Source organism: Pelodiscus sinensis, chromosome 7 (genome assembly GCF_052426305.1).
Source record: "Pelodiscus sinensis isolate ZL-2025 chromosome 7, ASM5242630v1, whole genome shotgun sequence".
Taxonomy (NCBI): domain Eukaryota; kingdom Metazoa; phylum Chordata; order Testudines; family Trionychidae; genus Pelodiscus; species Pelodiscus sinensis.
In genome coordinates, this window is record NC_143058.1 from 66876604 (window position 1) to 66894265 (window position 17662).

At 61.1% G+C, this 17662-nt stretch overlaps 1 protein-coding gene across 3 annotated transcripts in view; it reads left to right on the forward strand.

The window, feature by feature from the left end:
- The first annotated feature begins 16066 nt into the window (after window positions 1-16066).
- COL6A2 (collagen type VI alpha 2 chain) overlaps window positions 16067-17662 on the forward strand; it is a 36749-nt gene continuing 35153 nt past the window's right edge. The window contains exon 1 of one of the 3 annotated variants that reach the window (XM_075934123.2): window positions 16067-16326. The gene's annotated coding sequence lies outside the window, so the exon portion shown is untranslated. Of the gene's footprint in view, window positions 16327-16978; window positions 17285-17662 lie in introns of those variants that run through there. The other 2 variants (XM_075934121.2, XM_075934122.2) reach the window with 2 other exon arrangements.

Genomic DNA, 17662 nt, shown 5'->3' on the forward strand with positions numbered 1-17662 from the left:
GTCTGCAAGAGCCGGGCTCCCCTCCTGTCCGCCTGGGCTGGCAGCAGCCAAAGGGAACGAACGGCAAGCGTGCTGTGAAATCGGAAACCAAGGCCACCGCTGACCTGGAATAACACTTGGCCCTGGAGCGCTGGTCTTTCAACTGAATTTTAGCAGAAGACGGTATATTGGCCGTTGGAATGCGCTGGGCCCTCCTGTGCTGCATCAGTGCAAATGCGTTTGGTTTGCTGGACATTTTGTGCAGGAAGCTGAGTGTTCATGGAGCTATTTCACAAGAGCTTGGCTGAGTTGTCGGACTGTAAAATGGATGTTTGCAGCCATCTGTGTGTTGTTATTCAGAGAGCTGTCTCAGAGGCAGAGCCTGGCGTGGGCTGGAGCCGCGTCCCTTGCCGCCAAACGGAGCCCCGGACAGCCGCATCCAAGCCCTGCTCAGCAGCACCCGTGCGGGGCAGTAACTGTCCCGCTCGTGGTTTGGCGAGGAATGGGGCCCGACTGGCAAGTGGCTGCCTGCTCGCTATGTCCCTGGCCACGCTCTGTCCCCGTCTGTCGTGGGCTCCAGCCCAACCCATGTTCGCACCCACATCTGGAGCCCAACTGCCCGACTGCAGGCTCAGCTCCCGTTGGCTGCCCTTGCAGACATGGCCCTGTTGCCAGCCATGGCCCATTCCAGTGGCCCTGGCGTGGCCTGCAGGCCACGAACCGCGTGGTGTTTGGAACGGGCTCTTGCCATGTGGGGCACAAGCCAGGCTGGTCTGCCGTGGTGCCGGGAGGGAGGTAAAATCCCGTTTCACTGGCTACCCAGTTAAGCGATAAGTGTAGCCGGTTAACTGATGAAAAGGGCGGGTGGGTGAGGCTGGAGCACCCTGCCCCTGCCAGTTAACCAGAGCTGCTTAGCCATTAACATCCCTGGAGCCCAGCACAGCAGGGCTGGTCTGCTGGCCTGCCAGCCTGCCGCCCACCCCCGAGCCCGGGGGAAGTGCTCTGCCCCTGTGCTCAGAGGTGGCAGAGGAGTGATGGGGGGAGGGCAGGGAGGAAACGGAAGAAAGGGGGCATGCCCTCTCTCCCCCTCCCCCCGGCTCTGGCTGAGGGCTTTTACCCCAGAGGCTGTTCTTCCCCCCAGACGGGAACCAGGCCAAGCGAAAGACCCCGGCTACCAAGAGCCACTTTGGCGAGGTTCCCCGGGGGCTGCCCTGCTGCCAGGCTCCCCCATGGCCAGGAGACACGTTCTCCTTGTGCAGGGCAGGGTGTGCATCTGGGGCGGAGGATCCGAGCCCTCCTGCCAAGGGGCCCCCGCTTGTTTTAATTGTGCTGCTTAGTCATTTCCCCGGGAACCTTGGCAGCTCTGAGAATGTTTCTGTTTAGGGCCGGGATCGGCCTCCTTGCCTGGAGCCCAGGCCCAGCTGGAAAAGCTTACTGGAGAGGCAGCAGCAAGAAGAGCCGCTCCAGCTGCTGCAGGAGAGGCTGTGGGGTTACACCGGGAGGAAACACCCTGCACACGCCACCCTATGCCCCTTGGCACCTGCCACCCCACCCTGGCCAGGCCGAGCCCCACGGAGGGCACCGAAGCGGGGGCGCAGGGAGCCCCGCTGTGTCCTGGCTCGAGGGCATCCAGGCGAAGAGGGTGCTGGGCGTGCCCATTGTGTCTCTGCAGCCGGGTCTGTGGGAAAGGAGGGTCGCAGCGCACGTGGGCTGGGCGCTCAGCGCCGTGGCTGCACCCTCGCCAGCGGAGAGAAGGACTGCGAGGCGAGGGCTTTTCGTGGACCCGTGTCGGTCGGGAGAGCCGTGTCCTGGCACTACCACAGCTCTCCGTGGGGAGCTGGGCTCATGGGCCGGGACCCAGTTCAGAGGCAGAATGCAGGGCAGGGGTCACGGCCGGGTTCCCCAACAGAGAGATGCAGCCCTTGCCCCCGGGGGCTGTGTTGGGGCCAGTGCGGCTCAGGGACTGGCCGGAAATGGGTGACCACGGGAGGCCACTGTGCAGGTGACACATTTTCCAAACCAAATGGTTTGAATTTTCAGTTCAAAATTTCCTTCCGTTTTGTGGAATTTATTTTCATGTGTCCAAAAAACGGCCTAACCTGACCCCAAACGGCCTCTTTTGGGTGTCACTCACCACGCTGCCTCGGAGCCGGGAGGGACTGTTTGATTCACGGGACATTTCCCAAAGGTTCGGTTCGGGGCTCACCTGAAAGGAAGGGGGATTTCCAAGGGCTGTGACTGGCAGGCCAGCGGGACACGGCACCGCTCCAGCGTGCCTGTTCCCCGCTGCTCCCCATGTGTGGGGCAGCGTGTGGGCGCCGGAGGCTGGTGTCGCCAGGGAGGGAGGGATGTTAAGCCCGCGGGGAGGCCTGGGCAGTGAAGAGAAGTGGGCCGGGGGCGAGGAGCAATGCTCCCAGAGTTAGGCAGCAAGGTTAAGATGCAGCCCTGGCGCATTTCGCTCCCGAGCGGCCAGGAGACAAGCAGCTATAAAAATGGATCGTTCTGAATATCTGGGATGTGTCTGTGCAGCGCCATGTGACTTCTGCAGAAGCTCTGGGAAGCGGGGCCTTGGTTTCCCAGCCAAAATCCACAACCCTTGGCAGAGCTGATTTCTGTAGAATCCTGTCTTGGAGGGCCCCCGGCCCCCATCCCCCAGACAGCCCCGGCTGCAGGTGGAGCCAGCCCGGAACGGAGGAAAGCCTTATCAGCTGCAGTCGCTGCCAGATACGTCGCGTGTGCTTCTTGGCCCGGGCCCCCTCACAGGAGGGCGCTCCAAGAGGAATCTGTTGTTACGTAGCATCCGTCCCCGCTTCAGGCCACTGCGACAGGACCCAAAGTGCAGAGAGCTGTGCCTAGGGTCTGGCCCGATGCCCGCTGAAGTTGGCGGCAGGGGTGCTGGGTTAGGCGCACCAGCACGGGGCGCTATGCATCTCTCCTGGCAGCTGGCAGGGCCATGGCATCACCAAACACCTGCAGTACCGCTCACTCAGGGCACACTGACGTTACGCTGCAGAGAACGCCCCCCCCCCGCAGAGGTCAGCTGCAGACCAAGCAGTGCCCCCCAAATCAGGCCTCATGAGGGCAATAGCTACACTCCCAAGTTTTGTCGACAATGCTTGTGTGGATGCCCAAGAGTCGACAGCACAAGCATTGCCAGACGGTGATCCCGCTTGCTCCCTCTGTGCATGGATCAGGTCCACACGGGGACACCATCATCGGCAGAGTGAGCAAAGCATTGTGGGTATGTATCCCACAGTGTGGCATGGTGGGAAGGCAGGGCTGGTCCCTGCATGGCTTGGGATTCCCTCTGAGTTCTCCCACAGCCTCCTCAGCTGCTGGCAGCAACACCTCGAGTAGCTATGGGAGCGCTCCATGCTAAGGAACATCAAAGCAGCATGGCCGTCTCTCCAGCTCTCTCCCTGCAGCAGCAGCCTGCCTGCCGCTGGGTCCTAGCAGGGCCAAGCAGAAGCACTCCAGTGATTTGGTTTTTGTTTGTTCCCCAAAGGGAGCAGCTCGCTCAGCTGCCAGACACTTCCTGGAGCTGTGAAGGGGCGGGGGGGGCGGGGACAGATGCCTGCAGGGCAGCAGAGATCACTGAACACTGAGCAGAGCCAGCAGGGCAGGCACTGTGGGATACTGGCAGAGGCCAGTTCTCTCCACAAACGAACAGCAGAGTCCACATTGGCTCTTTGCTGACAATAAAGGGAGGAGGAAAGAAAAGTCTCCTGTAGGAGTGGAAAGTTTTTGACGCCAAAACAGGGAGTTTTTCCTGACAAAATGTGCAGTGTGAACTAAAGCAGCAGCAGGGGCTCTTGTACATTTCAAAGGAGGAATGCAGAACTCTGCGTCCAGCCCGGGGCTGGGGGGAGTCCCGCTGACTCCAGGCTGCCCACGGCTGCCTGCTTTGAAATGTACAAGAGTCCCCGTGCTATAGGCTCCCTGCCCCTTTGAATTGCGCGGAGGCGTCAGTTTCAAAGGGGCAGTGGCTGCAGCTGAGTCCTGGCTCCCCTCCTGCCCCTCTGAGTCATGTGGAGAGTTTTCTTTTCCGCCCGAGTCCTTCAAGCCACAGCCCCCTCTTTTCCCAGAGTGCGGAGCCTCCCTTGCGGGCCAGGGGACAAGCCAGCCCTCCCCCCCATTCACAAGCACTTAGTCACTGTGGTTGGATTTAACCAGTGGGTCCTGAGGGGGCGTTATTCAAAGCCAGCGGCAGAGACTGTCTGGGCCTGTCGCCTGTGCCAGAGGCATCACTTCATGGGGGTTGCTGCCGCCAGCGAAAAGGCAAATGGCCAGAGACGGGCAGGAAACGGGAACAGGAGCGCTGTGGGAGGAGGGGGGGCAGAAGCGGGCACACTGGGACCAGCGGGGGAAGGGCGCGGCGTTTCTCTAAACGAGACATGTGTAAGTTGTTAGAGTGCGCGGAAAGAGCCGGATTTTCCCCTCGTTCCTCTGGTGATGAGAAAACAAAACACAGGCAGCTGGGTCGCTCGGGCCTCGCTGCGCGGCCCCAGGAAATGCCATGGGCTGAGGAAAAAGTGATCCCGCGCACTCCCCCGGCGCACACCTGCGCCAAGCCTGGCCCGGCCTGGCCGAGAGCGGGGCTGCGGGGCCGTCTGGGAGCCGCCCGCCTGGCCCGTATCTGCCCTGCAGTGAAGCCCCGGGGCCCTGGCACAGCCAGCCTGTGAGAGGGAGCCCCGGGCCGGGGGTCTGTGTAAGACTTTTCCGACGGCGCTCTGGGGCTCACGCTGCCACCCCTAGCGCGCCCCCTCCCCGCGGACATGGGGCGGCTCTGGCTCTAGGGACACAGTGCACTGCGGGAAAGCCTTACTGCCCAGCACGCAGCACTGGGGTCTGGCTGCCCCACCCGCCCCTTCTGGGCGCACAGAGCCAGGCTCCCCCCACCTTGCCCACCGAGGGGCAATTGCCCTGGGCCCCAGCAATTCAAAAGGGCCCAGGGCTCCGGCTGCCATGACCGTTGCCACAGCAGCAGCAGCCGTGACCGGGCCCGAGGCCGGTTAAGCCGCCAGTGGAGCAGGGCGCAGTGCAATCGGCGGCCGTGTGCATCCCGCTGGCTTGCAGATTAAAGCCCCAGGCGCGCCGAGAACTGGACATCGTGGGGTTAGCCCCAGGCTGGATTTATGGGGCTAGTGTGCAGATGCATAATGTTTATTAACACATGAGCGCACACTGTTTGGAATGGCCAGGATTGTATTTAAACATGGCTTAAGGGTTTCTCAACCTCCGCCCCACGTACACACGCAACCTGGGCTGCCTGCTTCCGGTCTGCTGAGAGCCTCCTTCCCCCCAGACACAGAGGCTGTTTGTGGGTAATGGCCCAGAGTCCAGCTTCACTGAGTTTGCACTGGATGGAGTGTAAGGCAGCAAGAGATCCCTACCCTAACCCATTCCTACCCAGCCTGGCTAATAGCCATGAATCTAACTTGCTCCTTTTTGAACCCTGTTATAACCTTGGCTTTCACTGCATCCTCTGGCAAGGAGTTCCACAGGTTGACTATACTCCTTTGGTTTGTTTTATACCTGCTACCTATTCATTTCATCTGATGACCCCTAGTTCTTGGCTGTGTCTAGACTGGCCAGTTTTTCCAGAAAATCAGCCGCTTTTCCGGAAACACTTGCCAGCTGTCTACACTGGCCACTTGAATTTCCGCAAAAGCACTGACTTCCTACCGTAAGAAATCAGTGCTTCTTGCAGAAATACTATTCTGCTCTTTTGTGCAAAAGGGCCAATGTCGACAGCTCAGATTTGTTTTCTGCAAAAATGCCCCGATCGCAAAAATGGCGATCGGGGCTTTTTTGTAGAAAAGCATGTCTGGATTGCAGAAAAGCGTACGTGCCAATCTAGACGCTCTGTTCCGAAAATGCTTTTAATGGAAAACTTTTCCGTGAAAAGCATTTCCAGAAAATCATGCCAGTCTAGATGCAGCCCTTGTGTTTTGGGAAGGAGTAAATAGCACTTCCTTGTCTACTTTCACTACACCCATCACAACCAGGTAGATCTCAGTCATGTTCCACCTGTAGTCTTTTCCAAGCTGAAAAGTCCCAGTCTTATTGATCTCATCTCACGTGGCAGCCGTTCCAAATCCCTCATCACTTTTGTTGCCCTTTTCTGAACTTTTTCCATTCCATTTTGAGATGGGGAGACCACATCTGCAGGCAGTATTCGAGGGGTGGGTGTCCCGTGGATTTGCACAGAGCCAATCTGATATAGTCTGTCGCAGCCTCTGTCCCTTCCTCAGCCATTGCAACCCTTCTGTTCCCTTCTGTGACTGCCACTGCAGAGCTCTCGGCAACGACCACAAGCTCTTCTCTTGCGTGGTCCCCACCTGCTTAGACTCCAGCGTGTTCTCCGTGTAGTCGGGACGATGTTTTCCGATGGACATGACTTTGCATTTACCAGGATTAAATGTCACCTGCCTGGTCACCCAGTTTAGAAAGTGCCTGTTGTAGCTCTTTGCACTGCACCTAGGACGTAACGATCTGGAGCAGTCTGGTGTCATCTGCAAATGTTGCCATCTCGCTGTTGACCCCTTTCTCCAGATCATGTACCAATTGGTTGAGCAGCCTCGGTTCCAGGACGGACCCCGGGGGACCCCACCAGTTACCCCTCTCCACTCGGAAAACAGACCATTCCCTCTTGCCCTTTCTTCCCTGTCCTGCAACCAGTGAGCAGCCCAGGAGAGGGCCTTCTCTCCCAACCCACGGCAGTGGACAGTGCTTCAGACCTTGCAAAGGCTTTCGGGAACCCAGTGAGGCCCGCGTCTGGAGGAGGAGCCGAGGGCAGAGGGCTGTCAGGAAAAGCAGAGCACGTGCCCTGCCTCTGGAGTCACAATGTACTCGTGCCTCCTAAGTCACGTTACTGGACAGGGGAATGCAGAGGAGCTCCTACCAGCTGCAGCTCGTTCATGTCAGGCCATCCCAGGCAGAGCCAAGGGTGTCAGCAGACACACCAGCCCAAGGGCCAGAGAGCACGGAACTGGGAAAGCTCCATTGTCGGACCACTGCAGCACCCCTCACGCCGCGCTGTTCACCTCTCCTGCTCGGGGGGGAGGGGGGGAGACCCAGCCTCCCCCGGCCACGCGGAGGCAAAGCTGAGTAACTGTCACTCGCGGCAGCCCCTGTCCCAGGCGGCGGGGGTCACTGCCGCGAGGCCCCTGTTAGAAAGGGCTGCGGAGGCGATCCCAGCAGCCACAGGCTGGGTGGGCTGAGATCGGTGCCTGGCAATGGGAGGGCAGGACGCGCCGACCCAGAGACGGAAGCGTTGGCTGAGGGAGCAGGCAGCGTGGGGGTTAGGGCAAGCCTGCCTTGCCCTCTACTCGAACTCTCCACGGGGATCCACAAGCACGTGGTGTCACGTTACTGGATTTGAAGGGGACCAGACAGGTCACTGCTGCACCCAAGGGGGGATTTGCCCCAAAGGCTGTTCAAAGGGGCCCTGTGAGGTGTCAAATGAAAACGTCTGTTCTACGGATTCTGTGTCTGCGACTCATGGACCTGTGTGATGTCTGTGTGTGGAGCTATGAGCATGTGCTCTGTGCTGATGCTGGAAAATTCTCTGTCTGGGTCTGTCTACACTAGCCCCCTACTTCGAACTAGGGAGGCTAATGTAGGCATTCGAAGTCGCAAATGAAGCCCGGGATTTAAATATCCTGGGCTTGATTTGCATGTTCCTGCCCGGTCGCCATTTTTAAATTCCACTAGCCTGAAGTAACTGCCCGTGGCTACACGCGGCGGTGAAGCAGTAATTCGAACTAAGTCCTTAGCTCGAATGAACTGTTCCACCTCATTCTACGAGGAGTAACCGTTAATTCGAGCTAAGGACTTTGTAAGCCAGCAGTTTGTAACATCTCTGCTGCGAGCCTGCACTGAGAACTGGGAGATTGGCGCATGTAACGTATTCTCCTTAACAACCTCACTCTCAGGCTTTTCTTTCTGTTAGTAATAAACCTTTCGACTGTAGATTCTAAAGGACTGGCTCAGTGTGATTTGTGGGTAAGATCCAGAGTGTACATTAACCGGGGACTGTGGCTGGTTTCTTGGGACCAGAAAGACCAGTTCAGGGGAGGTGAGTTTGGGTTCTATAGCCCCTCACCCGTGTTAGGCCCGGGGCTGACTGTGGCCCAGGGAGAGCTGGGGTGTCTGAGGGGTTTTGCTCGTGAGGTTCCTGCTGGCTGGATTGGCAGCTGGAGCACTCGGTGTGGCTGGTGTGTGGCCTGTTTGGAAGGTCCCCGGTCTGGGGCTGTAAGGAACTCCGAGTTGGAGCAATTCGCCCTGAGCAGACGCCCTCGGCGGTGCCCAGGCCCGGCCCGGCCCGGCCCAGAGGTAACTAGTGGGATCTCCCAGAGTCTCTCTTGGACCAGTGCTATTCAGCGTGCTCCTAAGGATCTGAGAAAGGGGCAAACAGGGAGGTGGCTACAGAGCAAGGCCAGAAGGGTGTGCCGGACCTGGCAGAGTCTGGGCACAGCTGAGGGCGTCCCCTCAGGGCGAATTGCTCGAATTCGGGGCTCCTTACAGCCCCCAGACTGGTGACCTCTCTGAACAGGCCACAAACCAGTCCCACAGAGCGCTTCAGCTGCCTGCCTGAAGCCCCACGAGCAAAACCCCACCCCAGCAATATCCGTGCCTCAGATGGCCCCGGGCCTCATACACAGGTGGGGGGTCCTAGCACCCAATCCCACCTACCCCGAACAAGTTCTGTCCGGTTCCAAGAAACCAGCCACAGATCCCTGGTCAATTTACCCTCTGGACCTTACCCACAAATCACACTGGGCCAATCCTTTAGAATCTATATCTAAAGGTTTATTATCACAAGAAAGAAAAGCAGGGGTATGTCTACACTACAAAGTTAATTCGAACTAACAGACGTTAGTTCGAATTAACTTTGATAGGCACTACACTAGCGCTCCGCTAGTTCAAACTTAATTCGAACTAGCGGAGCGCTTAGTTCGAACTAGGTAAACCTCATTGCACAAGGACTAAGCCTAGTTCGAACTTACTAGTTCGAATTAAGGGGTGTGTAGCCCCTTAATTCGAACTAGTGGGAGGCTAGCCCTCCCCAGCTTTCCCTGGTGGCCACTCTGGTCAACACCAGGGAAACTCTATTGCCCCCCTCCCAGCCCAGGACCCCTTAAAGGGGCACGGGCTGGCTACGGTGCCCGTGCCAGGTGCAAGCCTGCCAGCACCCAGCCAGCAGACCCTGCACCTGGCACGGCTCAAGCCAGCCACCCGATGCCCCCCAGCCCTCCCCCTCTTCCTGGGACCAGGCTGGCGGCTCCCGGGAGCTTGCCCAGGACCGCAAGAGGCGGGCACCCGCCTGGTCTAGTGCAGACATCGTGGACCTCGTCCACGACCTCTGCACTAGGCACAGGAAAGTGGCCGTCTAGGGTAGGAAAGCTGCCAGCCTGGCCACCCAGGAGCAGGTGTGCATGAAAATCAAGGTGGTCCACTGAGACCCCCGACCCTGAGCCGTGAGCTTACAATGGCCGTATTGGGTCAGACCAAAGGTCCATCTAGCCCAGTAGCCTGTCTGCCGACAGTGGCCAACTCTAGGGACCCTGGAGGGGATGGACCGAAGACAGTGACCAAGCCATTTGTCTCGTGCCATCCCTCTCCAGCCTTCCACAAACTTTGGGCAGGGACACCACTCCTACCCCCTGGCTAAGACTACTCCATGGACCCAACCTCCATCACTTTATCTCACTTCTCTTTAAACTCTGTTCTAGTTGTAGCCTTCACAGCCTCCTGCAGCAAGGAGTTCCACAGGTTGACTCTTTGCTTTGTGAAGAACAACTTTCTGTTACTAGATTGAAGCCTGCTACCCATTACTTTCCTTTGGTGTCCTCTAATCCTTCTATTATGGGAACTAATGAAGAACTTTTCTTTATGCACCCTCTCCGCCCCACTCATGCTTTTATAGACCTCTATCCTATTCCCCCTCAGTCTCCTCTTTTCTAAACAGAAAAGTCACAGTCTCTTTAGCCTCTCTTCATACGGGACCTGTTTCAAACCTCTGATCATTTTAGTTGCCCTCCCCTCTCCCACCCTCTCTCTTCCCCTCTCCCACCTCCTTTTCCCAGTCTCCCCGAGTTTTGTTCAATAAAGAGAGATTCTATTTTTGACCACATGTTTTCTTTATTTTGTACATCAGGAAGGGGGGTTAGGGAGGGGAAGTGGAAGGAAGTGAGGGAGGAATGGGGTACGAGCCCCCGATGGGGAGGACTGGGCTGGCTCTGCCGGCTTCTGGGGGTGGAAGCTCTCCTGCAGCCCCCCAATTGCCTCCTCTCCCCAGATGGCAGCCTGCGGCAAGTGCAGCCGGTCTGATGGCCGAGTGCTGTGATGTGTCCAGTGTGGGCACTCAGGGAACTCCAAGCCAAGACTGCTTTGCAAGCAGGGCACCCCTGAGAACTGTCTGTCCGGGGTGGGGGTCGGGTCCCTTTAAGCACAGTCCTCGGCTAGCCTGAGGCAGCAGCTCCACGCTCTAAGTGCTCCTCTGATGCCCTGCCGGCATTGCTTCCGGCCATCTTAACCCTGGTTCAAGGTCCACTTAATGTGGACATGCTAGTTCGAATTAGCAAAATGCTAATTCGAACTAGTTTTTTAGTCTGGATGCGTTAGTTCAAATTAGCTTAGTTCGAATTAACTAATTCGAACTAAGTTAGTTCGAATTAGCACTGTAGTGTAGACCTACCCCAGGAGAGTAAGGTTGTTAAAGATTAGTACGTTACATGCACCGAATCTCCCAGTTCTCGATGCAGGCTCTAGCAGAGATGTTACAGCTGCTGGTTTAAAAGTCCTTGTTGCACATCCTAGAATCAGGATGGGTTCACAGGTCTTTCCGGCTCTTCGATCCCTGCACTGCTGCCTCTGGGATGAAGTGCTGAGCTAAGAACAAAATGGAGACCACCACATGGCCTATTTATCCCTCCTTCCTGGTCTCTTCTTGGCTATAGCAGGTCACCTGGTCCACCTTATTCCTGTGTTGCCTGCTGGTAGGCCTTAGGTATGAGTCACCACTCATTCTTTAGGTGTGTCCTTGGCCCATCGAGTGCCATTGTCCCACAGGGCCTTGCTGATTAGCATGTCCATAGGCCAGCTCTGCCCAATGCTCAACCACATGCAGAGAAATATTCAGTCTCTACACAGACTACAGATTCCTACCTACACACACAGACATCACACAATCACACAAATAGCGTACACAGGATCAGCAGACAGCAAGCTTTTATTCAACACCCCGCATGGCCCCCTTTTATACCATTTTCTGGGGCCAACACCCCCACCTATGGGTGCAGCAGACCTGGCTGCTCCCCTCAAAATCCAGTAACATGACAAAGGGCGTGTTAGAACCAGGGGCCACCCAGTGAAATGGATAGGCGGCAGATTTAAAACAAGCCAGCCAGTGCACACGGCCCTCAGCCAGCCAGTGGAACTGGCTATCAGAGGACGCTATGACGGCCAAAACTCTAAGTGGGAAGTTCATGAAGGGGGAGGAACCCTCGGTACAGACCCCAGCCCTGGCTGCTGCTGCTTCCCCCTGGCAGAAGGGTCCCCCAAGGCGCCCGGTCCCACATGACTGAATGCTCCTTCTGCACCGTTAGGTCCCTACCCGCTGGCTCACCCCGGCTCCTCATCCTTCGCCCTGAGCCTGAGTGAGGAGATGCCACGCTCCCTGCTCCGCTGCTCTTGCAGAGGCTTTGGGGAGGTGGCAGCAGCTGGGCCCGGGGCAGTTCACTGGAGACCCGGCGGTGTGTGAGCTCTGTGGGGCAGGGCGCCTGTCCCTTCCGTGCCGAGCGCACGGCACGTTTGGAGCAGCCCTCTGGAGACCCGGGAGTGTGTGAGCTCTGTGGGGCAGGGCACCTGTCCCTTCCCTGCCGAGGAGATGGCGTGTTTGGGGCAGCCCGCTGGAGACCCCGGCGGTCTGTGAGCTCTGTGGGGCAGGGCGCCTGTCCCTTCCCTGCCGAGGAGATGGCGTGTTTGGGGCAGCCCGCTGGAGACCCCGGCGGTCTGTGAGCTCTGTGGGGCAGGGCGCCTGTCCCTTCCCTGCTGAGTGCACAGCGTGTTTGGGGCAGCACAGCCGGATTGGTCCTGCCATGCTAACGCGGCGCGGAGCGGAGCCGTGCCACAGAGGGGCTGGAGCTGCGCTGAGGAGGCCGCGAGGCGCATGTGGGGCTCTGGCGGGAATGTCCAGCTAACGGGCCATGACTCAGTCTCCTTGTTTGGCGGCCGGGCTCCAGGCCCCGTGGCCAGCGTTGCGCCCCAGGGGCTGAGTTCCTGCAGGCCGCTTGCACGCTGAGATGCCCTGCACACATTGATCGCCCCGATGCCGTGGCCTGAGTCGGTCCCTGCACGCCCCGCGGGGGAGCTGCAGATGTCGTCAGCGGGCAGGAATCCTGGCTGGGAAAGCTCCCAGGGCATTACAAGCCGAGAGGGCCCAGCCAGAGCTGGGCTGGTTGTAGGACCAGGGGGCTCTGGGAGTTGATCGTTCCCTTGCTCATGGAGCTAGGCAAAGCCACCCCCTGTAGGGCGATGGAGCAGCCCGGCCAGGCCACACTGCTAAACCCATGGGATGTTCCACAGAGTGTTCCAGCCACAGCTCGGATCTCCGCTCACTGCCCCGGCCACGCCTGCTCCTTCACCTTGGGCTTCACTGGGACTTTGCCTCCTACCCTGGACCCGGAAACCTGAGTCAACCTCTGACGAGAACGGCCACACTGGGTCAGCCCAAAGGCCCATCCAGCCCAGTGTCCTGTCTGCTCACAGTGGCCAATGCCAGATGCCCTAGAGGGAGGGAACAGAGCAGGGAACCAACAAGTGATCCAATCTCTGTCGCCCCTTCCCATCCTCCATGAATGTATCTAGTTCATTTTTTAACCCTATTACAGAGTTGGGCTGCACAACATCCTCTGGCAAGGAGTTCCACAGGTTGACTGTGGGTGGGTATGGATCCTTGGTATTGACTCTTGCCTGGAACCGGACTACAAACTTCTCTGCTACTCCCAACTTCACTCAGGTGTGACCCAGCTCTCACTCTGGGTGCCACCTGTCCTTGCTAGGGTGTGGATGACATACCCTGAGAGTAAAATCTGGGCTACTTTGTGCACATGTGGATTGAGTAGAGTTTTCATGGTGTGTAATGTGTCAGATGCCATATGGGAAGGGAATCATCAAAATCTATCTGTCTCCGAGTCGGTTGGAAGATTAACTAGTTTGAAAGGTTGGCTTAAACTTTCAAATTGTGCTGGAAACAAATTGAAACTGGTTTTCTTTTGCTGCAGTTTTCAGAAACAAACCCTTGACCATTTTGGATGCTTGTTTTCTCCTTTCTGCTTCCCACCACAGAATGCCATAGACTGATTTATGCCGTGGAGGTCAGGCACTCTTCCTTTCTCCTTTCCCCACTTTTTCCCCTCTGTCATGTCTCCAGCTTTTGGCAAAGCGAGAGAGTAGCACATTTGTACTCACATTGGTCATATTTCAAGCATACTTAGTTTCATGCCATATGTGCTGCACAACAGGAAACTGCCCATGTGTGACTGTAAGTCCTCCCTCCTGAGCTCTCCAAGTTTTCCATGCTGCAGAGCATTCTGGGAAAGAATTAATGTCTCACGAGCCCGCAGCCACCTCAAATGTTCCATTCCGTGGACCACCCGGAAGGGCTCTGCCCCCACGGCTGGGAACCACAGGAGTACACGGGGAGTAAGTGGAATGTGGCATGCGTGGTCTCTCCCCACGTGGGGCTTTCCCACCGTGGGGTGGAGGGGGGGCTGCCTGCTCTGTGACCCGGGTCCCCCTGCGCTGTGCTGTGCAATGCCCACTGACTCACCCACGTGTGGATTAACCCAGACACCCGGGCCCAGCCCGAGGAGATAGCAGGGGAGTCCCAGGGGAGAGACAAAGGGAGACCATCAGCAGGCTGGGGGGGAGGGTCAGTTGCTGGCTGGGGAACATGAAGGAGTCGGCCTAAACTGGGGGCTGGAGGTCTAGGGGGGCGATGGACCCCCCACTCCAAGGGATCTGAGGCACCCTGGCCCAGACCCCTGCAGCCACATCCCATCTGTGCTGGGCTGCAGCCTGAAGGAGCACGAACCCCTCCCTATTCTACCCCTGGCTGCTCCGGTGCTGCAGGATGGGGGACCCCACGTACAGCGCCGTGGAGGGAATGGCTCCTCGGGTGGCGCTGCAGTGCACGGGGCCCAGCGGGGAGGGGCAGGTTTCACAGCACCGATGGGAGGAGGAACACAGCTGGTACCGCTGGGTGCGTTCAAGGGACGGGCTGGCTTGTCCTAGGAACCCAGCGGGGCTGAGCCTGCCAGAGCTGTGCACGGGCGACGAGCCCGGCCCCCGGCCCTCCCCGAGATGGAGATGTCAGCGCAGGGCTGTGACCTGGGGTGGGACGCAGGGAGGCTGGCGCTGCCATTTGCCCGCTTGGGTCTGCCTCTGCATCGGTGAAAGACTCGCCTTGATATTCGGGGGGGCAGGGCGTTTCCCTGGCCACGTGTTAGCCTTGCCCCTCTCTGGGCCTGCTGCTCCTGCCCCCTTGCCTGGGTAAGCGAGGGGCTCTGAGTGGTGACGTTCTCTTGGATGCTGGCAAGGGCAAGCACCTTCCCGCGGTGCCGGAGGGGCCAGAAGACCGATTGGCGGGGGGACCCCTGACGCGCCAGCCCTTCTTCAGAGCCAGGGAGGGGGTGGCGGGGTCTTGGCCCATCCGAGCGCTGCCGGGGGCGTTCCAGAGAGCCGCGGGCTTCTCGGTGAGGCAGGCCGAGGGAACAGAGCCCAGCGGCCACGCTGGCCCTGGAGAGAAGGGGTCGAATTGTGACAGTGAGAGGCGCCCCCCAAACAGCTCCCCGAAGGCTGTGGGGCTGCTCCCCCGGCGGGGCGTTGCCTCCCAGCGCCGCCCAAAGCTCAACAGAGGGGCCCTGGCTTGGGGGATGGGCCTGCACCTGCACAGCTGTGGGCCCAGGCTTCTGCAGGGTCACTGAAGAGAGACCCCTCATCCTGCCTCGATGACTGTGGCAGCCTGGCCCCTTGCCCCAGGCCTCTTCAGCCCCCTCGCCCCAGGCCTCCCTGGCCCCCTCGTCCCAGGCCTCCCTGGCCCCCTCGCCCCAGGCCTCTCTGGCCCCTCACCCCAGGCCTCCCCGGCACCTCGCCCCAGGCCTCCCCGGCCCCCTCGTCCCAGGCCTCCCTGGCCCCCTCGCCCCAGGCCTCTCTGGCCCCTCACCCTAGCCTCCCCGGCCCCCTCGCCCCAGGCCTCCCCGGCCCCCTCGCCCCAGGCCTCCCCGGCCCCCTCACCCTAGCCTCCCCGGCCCCTCGCCCCAGGCCTCCCCGGCCCCCTCGTCCCAGGCCTCCCTGGCCCCCTCGCCCCAGGCCTCTCTGGCCCCTCACCCTAGCCTCCCCGGCACCTCACCCTAGCCCTCCCTGGCCCCTCGCCCCAGGCCTCCCCAGCCCCTCGCCCCAGGCCTCCCCAGCCCCCTCGTCCCAGGCCTCCCCGACCCCTCATCCCAGGCCTCCCCGGCCCCTGGCTCCAGGCCTCCCCGGCCCCTCACCCCAGGCCTCCCTGACCCCTCGCCCCAGGCCTCCCCAGCCGGCTCCCCTTGAAAACAGCCGGGTTCTAGGTCCCGCCCTGTACAGCTTTCCCTTGCCAGTCTCTCCTCCACATCCATCCTGGGAATTGCCCCACCAGCCACCCAGCCAGACCCATAGTGTTTCCAGCCAGGCCCGGGGGGACGACTGTGCCCGGCTGAGGAGCTGCCCGCCATGGCTGGCTTGGTGCCCGCCAGAGACTGGCCCCTTGGCCTGGCTGGGGGGTCAGAGCTCCCTCTGGGGCTGTGGGCGCTGGCAGTCACCCTGGAAGGAGCAGAGGGCGCCCAGGGAGCAGAGCAGACCCAGGCTGGCGGGTGGGAAGGGGCCAGGCCCCAGGAGGGCTACGTGGGCTGGGCACCCAGAGGGCTCTTGTGCCTGGGAAATGTGAGTTCCTCTTCCGAGGCGTGTTCAGCTCTCGGAGCCGAGCCCCGCTCCCCACCCCCAGAGGCGGCGGAGGAGGGCGGGCTGGGGGCTGGCGGCAGGGACGGACCCCCAGTGACACCCTGTGGCCGCGCGGAGCAGGGCGCGCTCGGCGCGGGAGGGGAATTATAAAGTAGGCAGTTGCCGCTCGCCAGCGCCCAGAGGCTCACACGCCGCCGCCGCTCCCAGCTCTCGGAACACGCGGAGCCCGCAGCCCCGGGGGAACCGTCTGGGCCTGGCCACGGGACATGCCCGAGCGCTGCTGACGCGCGGGAGCCCGGAGATTTCCCGTCCCGACCCCCTTGGTGGAGGAGACCTCGCGCTCGGGTTCAGGTGGGCAAGGACCCCGCGGCGGGCTCCGGCAGCCGGGCCAGGGCTGCGCGCGGGATCCGGAGCGAGCGGGCGCCCCGGGATCTGCCTGGTGGCGGGGCCGGGCGGCGGGGGGAGCGAGGGGCCGTCGCTCGCTGGAGCGCGGTGATCCCGGGCGCGGGGGCCACCGAGGGGCCCAAGGGAGGCTGCCGAGCTGCGAGCCCCGGGCGGCTTCGGGGACGCGGGCAGGGCGGGGCGGGGGCTGCCTTGCACGTTCCCACCCGGGTGAGAGGCAGCCGGGCCGGGCCGGGCCGGTTCCCCTCAGCCAGTGACGCGCCCAGCCCCGTGGGCGCCTCCTTCCCGGGACGGAAGGTGGGCGGGGGGCTGCCGGGGCGAGCGCGGGCGCGGGGGGGCTGCCGGGGCGAGAGCCGTGGAGGCCCAGCCCACGGTGTCAGGGGCGCACCTGAGCAGACGCCCCCGCGCCCCGCTGCGCCCCGCTGCGCCCAGCACCGTGGCCCCGAACAGCAGCGCGGCGCTCTTGGCGCAGGACGCAGCCTGTGCCGATGCACAGGGGAGCGGGTACACGGGGGCCCCCTCCCCGGGCGGCCCCTCCCTCCGGCGGGGGGCGCTGGGGCGGGCCTGCCCCGCGTCGCTCGGGGCTCTCCGGCAATGAGAGCCGGGTGCGGGAGGAGGCTGCTCGCGGAGGTGCCGGTGCGGGCGCAGCGGGGCTGGGGAAGCCAGGCCAGAGGCGCCCGCGGGTCTGGGCTGCTGGCGGATTCCTGCCCCTGCTCTCCGGCGTGGGCCAGAGGCGCGTCGGGCCCCGACCCTGCACCCCCCGCAGCCGGACGTGGCTCCGCCGGCCACTAGCATAGAAGGTTTCTCGCTTCTCCGGGATAAGCGCGGCCGAGCTCGACGTGGGCAGAGGGCGGGCGGACAGCCCTAATGCCCGGGGGGGTCCGCAGCCCCTGAGCCCCCTGCACTGGTCAGTCTGCTCCCTCCGCGCGCCCCGCAGCCCCCTCCTCTGCTCAAACCCCTCCCCCTGGCCAGGGGGGAAGTTGCTAGTCACGGTCTATGTGCCTGCCCCGGGACCCCCCCGCCCGGGCAGTGCTACAGACACCGGCCAGTAGGGGTCACCCCATCCCACAGTGACCAGACTGCGAACCAGAGTGGGCCCAGGGCCACGAGAATGGACAGCCCCCCCAGCTAGTCACACTGCTGCTCGGAGAGGGGCCGGCGGGCTGGAGTCCTGCTGGCCGGAGAGGGGCTGGCGGGCTGGCTGGCTGGAGTCTCGCTGTCCAGAGAGGGGCCGGCGGGCTGGCTGGCTGGAGTCTCGCTGTCCGGAGAGGGGCTGGCTGGCTGG